This window comes from Suncus etruscus, chromosome 6 (genome assembly GCF_024139225.1).
Source record: "Suncus etruscus isolate mSunEtr1 chromosome 6, mSunEtr1.pri.cur, whole genome shotgun sequence".
Classification (NCBI taxonomy): domain Eukaryota; kingdom Metazoa; phylum Chordata; class Mammalia; order Eulipotyphla; family Soricidae; genus Suncus; species Suncus etruscus.
The window spans coordinates 22,212,323-22,223,517 of NC_064853.1; the positions used below are offsets into that span (position 1 = coordinate 22,212,323).

The 11,195-nt window shown below is 42.4% G+C and overlaps 1 non-coding gene across 1 annotated transcript; it reads right to left on the minus strand.

Moving 5' to 3' along the window:
* Positions 1-258: 258 nt before the first annotated feature.
* LOC126012364 (U6 spliceosomal RNA) lies at positions 259-361 on the minus strand. Its single transcript, XR_007496869.1, has one exon. It is a non-coding gene; the product is annotated as a U6 spliceosomal RNA (small nuclear RNA).
* Positions 362-11,195: the final 10,834 nt, after the last annotated feature.

Genomic DNA, 11,195 nt, shown 5'->3' on the forward strand with positions numbered 1-11,195 from the left:
TGATTCTAAAGGGCCTGGCTTATTGTTTGAAAGGAGTGGGTCTGACTGCTGCATTAGGAAAGCCTGGTCTCTTCTCAGAGGAAATTATGCTCTTGGTTCACATAAGTCACATTGATGGAGAATCTTCCTCTGTCCTGCTCTCTGCCCATCATTCACTAGCACAAATGATTCTCTGCTCACTTGTTAATGCCTTGTTCTCCAACATTTCTCATAGTATCTCCTCCCTGAGGAATTTTCTTCTTTCTTCCTTTTTTTTTTTTTAACATAGAATGATTCACAAATTTTCTTTCCATCCTTGTGCAGGGGCCATGCTAATCTCTTTATCATTCCAATTTTAGTATTTGTGTGCTGAAATGAGCACGGTGGATTTTCTCAATGTAGTGATTCCCCAAATAATGTCTCCTGTGCAAATTAGGTTGTTGTGTGTGTGTGTGTGTGTGTGTGTGTGTGTGTGTGTGAGAGAGAGAGAGAGAGAGAGAGAGCTTCAGTGAGTTCTTTCCCTCCTGGGGCTGTCATTCGCTTCATAAACTTTCATTAATTCTTTCTTTTCTGAGCTTAGGGGTATGACTCTCAACTACTAAACTATGGAGTAGTCCGAGATTCTATCCTTTTCCTCATCAGCCACATCCTATCCATCAACCTTTCATTCATTAGACATTTATTGATTTTTACTAAGCAACTTGTCAAGCAGAGATGAGTAGACCAGTGCTGTAGCCTTGCAGGAACTAATGGTCAGATGAGAAAGGCAAGTGTTGACTCTAACTCTGGGTGTGCAAGGCATAGGACAGGTTGTGTGTATGTTTGGGAGGATAGGAGTGACCTCAAGATCCCTTACTGTATCATGGACAAAACAGTTCCTTCAGCCAGGGTGTGCTGAAGGGAGTCTGAGGAGCTGCCTCAAGCAGATGATATCTATTCTGTATTTCAGAGAAGGAATGGGTACTTCACAGGAGGTAGGAGATGGTATGGAGAGAAAAGTGTTCCAGGGAAAAATAATATGAGAAAATAAATATATGTGACAGGTGATGAAAGAGAGTTTTAACTGCCAGTTTAGAATGGTTGTGAAGGAAAATGGTGGGCAGAAGATGGTGGGAGAGATGTGGTTGGATCTATCTCGAGGAAAATAGGAAACCAAGAGTTGGAGCAAAGGACTGACTTGATTGGGATAATTGCAGTGGATGGGGAAAATGCTGCTCATAGGTGGAGAGAAGGTCATGTGACAGGAAAGAGACCTGATATAGGATTGTAGTCCAAGACAGGAGTAATGATTAATGGAAACTCATTTCTCAAGCTCACTCAGCAGCCTTTGCTCATCCCTTGGATTTGGGGATGATAGGAGATAGAAGAAAGATACTGAAGGTTTTTTCCTAGCTAATTGGTAGGTGAATATCATTGTTTATGGAAAACAATAGAAATAGAAAGAAGTAAGCCTAAAAAGGATGAGTAAGAGCCTTCAATTTTAGACCAGTTTGAGATAGATTTCAAATGCTTTGTAAGTGTGAATAATTTTTTTTTTTTACCAGAGGACTGGGATTGACAGTTGCTCTGAGATCTGACCTTGGTCCTCTCTGGATCCAGTTCATATCCTGAAATTGTGTTTTGTGCCCAGACAGAAGAGCAGGTTCTTATGCAAAGTGAACAGATAGGACTTAAGTCATGTCTGCCTTCCCATTGAGAGAAATCCAAGAAGAGGGTGTCATTTTTGTTATCCCAGCCAATCATTCTTATAGGACTTTTGTCCTCTGCTATGACTCCAGGAATGCTTGACCATTTGAGATCCACACACCCACCCCCACTTTGCAGAAGGGGGAGAAATCCTTGAACTCAATCTCCTCCAACCCCCTCCACTTCCACGTTTTGGCCATTAAAAATCAGTGAAGGTGCTATGATTGGTGACTTTGTCACCACTTGGTCCTCCTCCAACTAAGCTTCCAAGAAAGGCACATACTTTTAAAGGGAAAGAAAGGAGTTTTGAAGAAAAAATGCCACATGCAGGGAGCAATGAATTTTAGAGCTATAAGTAGATAATGGTTTCTTTTTTATCTTTCTTTGTGCAGCTTTTTGTTTAGTTTGTTTGAAAGGCAGGTGCTTCCTGTTGTCTTTGGACTGAGGGCATCTCTCTGGCATTTGTTTAGAGTGAGAGAGCAAGTACATTGGGGCTGGCAGGGGGTGGGGCTGGTACCCCTGAGTCATGCTTGCCTTCTTTGCAGGAGGTTGAACTAGATGAAGCTGAAGAACCTCAAAAGTTGAGTCTGAGGTGTGTTCCAAGGAGTCAATTGGTTGTGGAAAGTGTGCTGAGGATGGAAAGGCAGAACACGGGGAGGCAAAAAATCTTTTGCTCAACTTGCCACCATCATCTGCCTGGAATTAGATTTACCTCTTGGAATCAAGATTTTCCTCAATGTCAGATGAAGATCCTTGACCTGATCACTTGCTCTGAAAGCTCTTAGGGAGGGTCCAATGAAAGCATCTCAAAAACTATGCCCTAATTTTTAGTTATTAAGAAACAACTATATAGAAGGTAATCTTACCCTTTTAAAAATAAAACTTTATTGAATCACTGTAAAATACAGCTACAAAATTGCTCTTGATTGAGTATCAGTCATACAATGTCCAACACCTTCATGAGCACACATTTCCACCACCAATGTCCCTAGTTTTCCTCCTGCCATTGCCCATCCTTTCCTCTGCTGTCCCCCCTGCCTGCCTCTATGGAAGTTTTTCTTTTATCTCTTCCTTTTTTTCCCTGTTAGACTCTGTAGTTTGCAATATTGTTAGTGAAGAGGTTCCACATATATCACTTTATGTCCTTTCAGTACCCAGTCCTTGTTCAGAGTAGTCATTTCTAACTATTATTTTCATAGTCAATCTTTTCTGCCTTAATTCCATTCCCCTACTCTTTTTGGCAAGCTTCCTACCATGGATCAGTCTTGCTGGTATACACATTCTTCTCTAGTGTTCAAAGCTGTGTACTTTCAGGGAATTAGACCATACTTCAATATTTGAAGCTAATGAAGTATTTGGTTATTGCAACAATTTGGGTCATGTGAATTGTAACTTAAAACATGGTCTGTGTGAGTAGCACGGATTCCTCCATAGAGACCCACCTTGTTTCCTTATCTGTGAATATAGCACTAACCATTTGATAAGAGTTTGATGACTATTCAATAATAAAATCACTTTCCTTTTTTCTTCCAACCATCCACCCATTCATCAATCCATCCATTTATCCACCTTCCTCTAGACAACCAACTTTTATTGCATACCATTTACCAGTTTCTATGTGGCTAGGGATGCAGAAGTGAATAAGACATGTTGCTTCTGTCTTCTATAGAAGTACAAACTAGGGCCAGAAATGATAAAACATGGGGAAATTCAGGGCAGACCCTCTACTCAAGGCATCTGAAAACCCAGAGGAAAGTGGCATTTAGCTGATCCCAGAGGGCAGTTGAGTCTCTTTGGGAGAGATGTCATCCTGAACCAATGCTTGAAGAATGAACCATTAGCTGGCAGGGCATAAAGAGAGACAGGAGGAGGTAGACCTTGAGTAGATCATTTTGACAAAGGCGCTGCTGTGGAATATTCTTTCTCTTTAACTTCACCTAGTTTGCATCCTCTTTTTTTGAGGAAGGGGAAATAGCTCTGCCCAAACTACTCTTTCATCTCTGGCGTGTTCCTAGAGTGTCTTGGTCACCTGTTCCTTCACCTTGTTTTAATACCCTTATTTCACTTGTCACCTAAAATCATATATATTTATGCACACACAGTCTGTCTTTCCTATTGGAATAGGGGCTTACTAGGATGAAAAACTATCTTGTTCAAGGAGGTATCCCTGTTATTTAGGATTGGGTTTCATCTTATTTTGCTAGGGTTGACAAAACAAGGAATTCTAGACTCAATGACTGAAACAACTGGAATTAATTTTCTTCTGTTTCTGGAAACTAGAAGTCTAAAGTAAATCTTTCAATAGAGTTGATTCCTTCTGAGGACTGTGAATGAGAATCAGTTTTGTGTTTGCTTCTTGCTTCTCATGGTTGGGTGGCTATCTCTGATGTTATCTTCATAGTTCCCCTATTCTCTGCCTTTATCTTCATAAGATTATTCTGTAGGGTTTGTGTGTGTGCGCATGCATGTACATAATTAAGTATGTTCATGCCTAAATTTTCCCCTTTAAAAGACACAATTTATAGAGGATTAGAGAGTCATCTTACTCCAGTATGAGCTTATCTTAATCAACTACATCTGCAATGATCTAAATTCCCATAAAGTCACATTCTGAGATACGTGGGTTTAGAAATCTAACAATTGAAAAAAAAATCTAACAATTGGAGTGGGGGGACCTCTGACACATCGTAGTGGTCAAAAAGTAGTTGTTGAATAAAGGAATGAATGGATGAGACAAGAATCAACATAGTGCCTTGGGGACCTCTGGGTAGATTGGGGTTCTTTGAGTTTTGAGAACAGGACAGGGAATGCTATGAATTGACTCAGCAGAATGTGTTCACTACCTTCTCAGCCTCTGGGAAGCCTGAGTTCAGCAGGAAGTACTGTGGTTGAGATTCAGACGTTGTAATCTGAGTTTCACTTGTTGTCAGATACACTCATGATATTTTCTCTCTCGTGATCTGTCCCTGCTCCTTAGGGCCTCTGCTCACAGCACAGAGCAGATGAGAGTCAAGGTTTGGGTGCATCATCCTGTTTACCAAGGACACACGTGCACCCACTTACACAGCAGGACACAGAGATGCACTTATTGTAGGAGACCTTCTAATCTGCTCATCGTTTCTTTATCTTCCAATGAAAGCTGCCTTTTGCCCTCTGATCTATAGACCATTAGTCATAAGCTGGGGCTAGAGATGATTTGGTGGGGGTTCTGGAGCATTTCCTTCAGGGTCATGACCACTGAGACACAATTTCTGACGAGTCCACCCTCTGATACCACATGTGCAAGGTAACAGAATATAAATAGCAAGGAACACCAAGATTTATGGGAAAACATCTCTGAGCTATCAGGAGAGGAAATTGCAATGGCGCCAAAGGGCCTCCTTGGAGAATGAGCTGGAAATTAGAGCTAGATAATCTAACAGTTGGGTTAGACTAAAGAAAAAGGGACTTGAGTGCTGACCGACCACCTGACATGAATCCAGTCTGCCACCTATTAGGCTGTGCGATCTGATGTGTATCACTCTTCACCCCCAAAACTCATTCATTTTGGTTTCTCCTGTATAACGGTGGGCATAGTCTGATCCAGGTTGCTGAGAAAATAAATGAGAAGGCATCACTAGTCGAATAGATTTGGGCCTTTAACTCAGAACTCAGTGTGTGGTAATAGTGATAATAGGTGACACACAGCAAGTATTGCAAAAAGATGAGTAATTTGTCTAAGATCTAAGAGATCTAACCTGGTTTTCTTTAACCAAGGAAATAGAGGTTCATAAAATACAAGGTCTTATAATTGGGTTGCAAAGCTGAGTTCTAACACAGGCACAATATCCTAGATTTTGCGCTCTCAACTATGACACTATAGAATTGTTGGCCTAAGTATAATTATATAGCAATTGGCATTGGTATTCTTTAGCCAGAGTTTGAAGCTCCTTCCTTCCTTCCTTTTTTCCTTCCTTCCTTTCTTCCTTCCTCCTTCCTTCCTTCCTTCCTCCTTCCTTCCTTCTTCCCTTCCTTCCTTCCCTTCCTAGCTTCTTTCCTTCCTTTTCCCTCCCTTCTTTCTTTTCTCCCTCCTACCCTTCTTCCCTCCTTCCCTTCCTCTCTCCTTTCCTCTCTTCCCTCCCTCTCCTCCCTCCCTCCTTCTTTCCTCCCTTCTTCCTCCCTCCTTCCTCCCTCTCTTCCTTCCTCTTTTCCTCCCTCCCTCCCCCTCCCTCCCTATTTCTTTCTTCCCTCCCTCCTTTAATCTCTCCCTCTTTTCCTCCCTCTCTCCCTTCCTCCCTCCCTCCCTCCTTCCCGTTTTCCTTCCCTTCCTTCCTTCTTTCCTTCCTTCTCCTCTTATTCCTGGCTATGCACTCAGGATTACACCTGGAGATGCTCAGGGTGTTGCTGAGAACTAAACCCCTATTGACTGTATGCAAAGCAAATAACCTACCTGCTATACTATCTCTCCAGTCCTGGGGCTTTTAAAATCAAGAAAATGGAAAGAAAGATTAAATAATAAATGTTATCCAATCATTCCCAAGTACCTTGCAATATCCAAGTGAGCTTTCACATGCAGTCTAGGAAACCTCAACCAAATTTTAGAATAAAGAAATCTGTTTGGGAAATATTGTTCAGACGAGATTTAAATCAGGCTTATGTGGGTACAAAACCCAAGCTCTCTACTCCATGCAACTACCCACAACTTCACCTAAGTTTACTTGAAGGGGCACCAGAATTTCTAGGTCTGGGGACCTGCTCTAGAGACTGACTAACCCAGGGGCTTCTCCTTCGTGATTAGGGAAGGAGGACCAATAACAAGTTGGCCAGACACTAGGCCCACATGCATAAGAGTAAGTTGAAAGGGCAATAGGAAAAATACTGCAGGGTTTGATGGTCCGTGAAGTACAGAGGAAACGTTGGCCTGCATAGAAGATGGATAGGAGAGTCTATGTTTAAAATTGGCTGGAGGTAAGGAAGGAAGCTTTCAGCCTAATTTTAGAAAGCCTCAGACTCAGAGGCTCCTGAGGTATGAGACAGAGAACTTGAGCAAGGATTATTTGCCATTTATCATCCTTCATGGGAGATGAGCGGGGATGAGTCAGTCTGGAGGCACCCCTGGAAAAGGAGGTCAAGAATGAATTTTGAAGTCCGAGAGATCTCATGTTAAGCTACACCTGCTCAAGTTGCTCCTTTCATTCCCTCCAACCCTTCATTTCCTCATGGCTTAACATGATAGGGGTGATAGGCTATGCTGTTATGGTTAAGGATTCATTGAAAGATATGGGAAGGTTCTATTTATTGCCTGGTATATGGTAGACACTCTAAATGAATTTAGGCATTCACTAAATGAATTTCACGAGAGAATAAACTGTCTGGAAAAAGAATCCACTGAATAATGATAAGCAATTATCAGTAGATTCTATTTTCTTTAGATCAGAAGAAGTTTTCAATTCTTGGAAGATGGTATGGGGTAAGGGGTCATACCCTGCATATGTTTGACCCAGATTGGTGGTGCCCTGGGACCACCACATGTCCCTCTCCAACATCCCCAGGTGCAACTCTGAAGTCCTCTGATCTATGCTTGGTGCAGTCCTCTTGGTTCCTAGCACTGCAGGGCACAAGTATCACCATGTCCTCAGACCTCAGAACTAAACCACTTGACCTCATTGGCTGACAATCTCAGGGAGTGTCTCCAGATCCCCCGAGCACTATCTAAATGCAGCACTACCTAAACTGTGGTTGATGTAGCTATTTAAGTATAACGGTATGCTTCCAAGCTTTATTCTATGAATCTATGCACATCTATGTTGCATTCCACAGATGCTGGTAGACATAAATGTATAATTTAGAGTGGAAACTTGATTTGCAGCTCAGCACAGTGTCACCTGGAAAGCAGACTACACATTTCCCAGACTGCATTTCCCAAGCATGTATATGCATGTGGCCAAGTTCTGAATAATATGTGAACAGGCAGATTGTAGGATACCAGGAACGTGGCTTATGAAAGGCTAATTTAGAGGAAGGAAGGTTTATCTTTTATAACCCTTTTTCTGTCTTCATTTTTGCCTAAAAAGCAGATGTAAAACTATTGCTTCTGTAGTCAGGAATGGCTATAAAGGACTCTATGAGGATGGAAGTCTCATGTTAGAAACACAAGAAAAGTTTCTCAGTTATGGATGGTTTAAAGGGACAGATCCACCAATCCACATTTCTTGATGCTGGAGAGTTATTTCCTGGTGATTTGAAGACTTTATAATGAGGTTTTCTGTTTTGGGTACTTGAATACAATTTCTAAATAGTACATAGCTCTTACTTATTCCTTCCACTTAATTTTAAATTAAAGATAATTCTACTGGTCAATGCATTAAAATGTCTACTAGGTTCTCTTTTGTTATTGATTTTGGGCTTCATTCCTCAGAGAAGTTCTTCACTCCTGACTCTGCACTCAAGAGTTACTCATGGCAGTGCTGCATAAACCATGTGGAGTGCTGGGGACTGAACCCAGGTAAATTTGCAAGATAAATGCCCTACCCACTGTACTATTACTTCAGCTCCTCTAGATTCTCTTTTAATGGCGACATTAGCATTCCACCATAAATATTTACCAATTTAAAAGAGTTTATTCAATTTCTTTTTTCTTTTCTTTTTTTTTTTTTTTTGATTTTTCGGGCCACACCCGTTTGATGCTCAGGGGTTACTCCTGGCTAAGCGCCCAGAAATTGCCCCTGGCTTGGGGGAACCATATGGGATGCCGGGGGATCAAACCGCTGTCCTTCCTTGGCTAGCGCTTGCAAGGCAAACACCTTACCTCTAGCGCCATCTCGCCGGTCCCTCAATTTCTTGTTGATTAAACTTATAAGTACTTTTTATGTCTGTTTGTTTGTGTTTGTTTTTTGGGCCACCCCCCAGCTGTGCCCAGGATTTATTCCTGGCTCTGAGCTCAGAAATTGCTCTGGGCAGGCTTGGGAGACCATATGGGATGCCAGGGAATGAACCTGGGTCCGTCCTGGGTTGGCCGCATGCAAGGGCAAATGTCTTACTACTGTGCTACCTCTCAGGCCCAAAACTTGTAAGTACTTTTATGTTTTAAGTTTATAAGCATATATCTCTGTGCACATGTGTTTTGGTTTTTTCTGGTTGGTTTTTTTTTTGTTTTTTGTTGTTTTTTAGTTTTTGTTTTTGGGTCACATCCGGCAGCGCTCAGGGGTTATTCCTGGCCCCACGCTCAGAAATCACTCCTGGCAGGCTCAGGGGAGCATATGGGATGCCAGGATTAGAAACACCGTCCTTCTGCATACAAGGCAAATGTCTTACCTCCATGCTATCTCTCCGGCCCCTCTGTGCACTTGTTAATAGTTTCATAGAATAAGAAGTGAAAGGGGGCCAGAAGATTGGTGCATTTTAGTAGTAATAGTAATGGAGAATCAAGTCATTATACTAATAAATTTATCACAAACTTGTCATAGTAATTGATTTGCACTGGTTATTTTTTGTTTGCTTTTGTTTTTTGTTTTTGGGTCACACCCAGCAGCGCTCAGGAGTTACTCCTGGCTCTGCGCTCAGAAATTGCTCCTGGCAGGCTTGAAGGACCATAGGGAATGCTGGGATTTGAACCACCGTCTGTCCTGAATCCACTGCTTGCAAGGCAAACACCCTACTTCTGTACTATCTCTCTGGCCCTGATATGCCCTGTTAAACTATCTCTTGAATAGATGGAACATTTTATAAAAAAAAAAAAAGCTATAGTAAAAAGGCTATACTTTTTCTATATATTTCATACATGCAAGAAAGGAAAAAAAAAGAATAACCTATGAAACATTTGTATTAACCACCATCCAGGTTAAGATATAGAACATTCTCATGATTTCCTGGAGTTCCCTGTGCATCTCATTCCTGTGATATTTTCCTGCCCTCCTCAGCCAGCAGGTGAGTGTCTCTGGACCTCACATGCTGAGCCTTTGAGGTTAGTGAACCTTTGAGGTCAGTGGGTGAATCTGCACATCTATTTCACTTGCAAGTGTTAACACTCTCCCAGCCTGAGAAAACAATATATTGACTCATAAAGTTTACATATCCTGAGTTAGAGATATGACAGAGCACAAACCTCACATGTAGGAGGGCTCCGGTTCTACTCCCTACCACCAAACAACTTCTCTGATCACCTCTAAGAGTGGTCTCCATGCCCCCTCAAATGTCCTGTGGTAGGACTAGATAAAGTGGTTTCCTGAAGTACCAAGATGACCATTTACTGAGAGTTGTAATAGGTTGGGTAGGCCTCTGGCCTTTGACCTCTGACCTCTTCAGTCTCTCCAAGCCATCTGCAAGGTAGGATTGAGGCCTATTGTATATCTGAGGAAGATAGAAACTTAGGGAAGACCGAACTAGGTTCTGACCATGGATTTACCTCCCTCAGTGATCAGGGGAGATATATCCAGGCTTCACTGCCTCTCACACAACAGGCCTATGTTTACTTCTCAGGGCTGTAGTCCATGTAACATGAAAACTCTGTGTAAACGGAAGCCCTCTGCAAATATGAGTTCACTGAACCCATCTCTATGTTTTATCTGTCCCTCCTCTGAGCCCCTCTGGGAGGGAAGGGGACAGTTTGTTCATTGGCTCAGCAATCCTGAGGTAAACAGATGAAGTAAGGGCTGAGGGGGGAAAGACTACTCCCTCCACTATTTTTCTTCATTTTGACAAATAATGATTTCCAAAGGACATGCACAGCTGTTTAGGATTTTAAGAATAATATAAAACATTTTGAACAATATTTACTTAGGGCTGACCAAGTGCTGGAGGAGCCAATAAGGTGTGGAGGAGTGAAGGTTTTAGGATAGCCAGGCTGGGATTCCAAAATTGTCTCTAATCCTGGCTGGTTCTGCCAGGTGACTTAGAGCTGACCTGGTTTCACTGCTAGCCTCAGTTTCTTCATTGGTTCACGTCAGGTTTCGAATAAAGACATCTCCCATCCTAGAGTTTTCACCCATTGAATAATTATGGGGTGAGGATGATTAGGAGGTGGTGGTAACCTCAAGCTAACCAGGTGTCAACCCTGTGAGTCTCAGGAAGAAAAGGAAATATATTCTGTTGGCTGCCGAGCAAACTTCTGTGGGCTGAGGAGACGCTGAGAAATGGGACCCTAGGGACTTTCCTGCCTCTGCACAAACTTGGCTTTGGCTAGTCCCTGGCTCAAAGCTTCAGTGACCCCAGCAAGGATTGACTTGAGGCACCTGGCCAGGTTCCAGTCTGGATGTGAGGAATATAGGCCATTAATAAAAAGGCTTTAGTGTCCTGCAAAGGGGCTTCCTGGAGGGGAGAAACTCAACTCCCCCAGCTTGGGGCACACAGAGTCTGGAGGGAGTCAGGAAAGTATATGAGGCTACAGGGGGTGTGATAAGGATGAAGAGTCAGGATGAAGCCTGGGTCACTGAATCGCCTCTTAATTTTTCAAGTTATGGATATTGGTAGGTGTCCTAAGGTGCTTTCCAGTGCAATTAGGAAGCATTCGAGTCGGTGAAGCAAACAGACCAGAACTCTTCCTAAATCCTGCT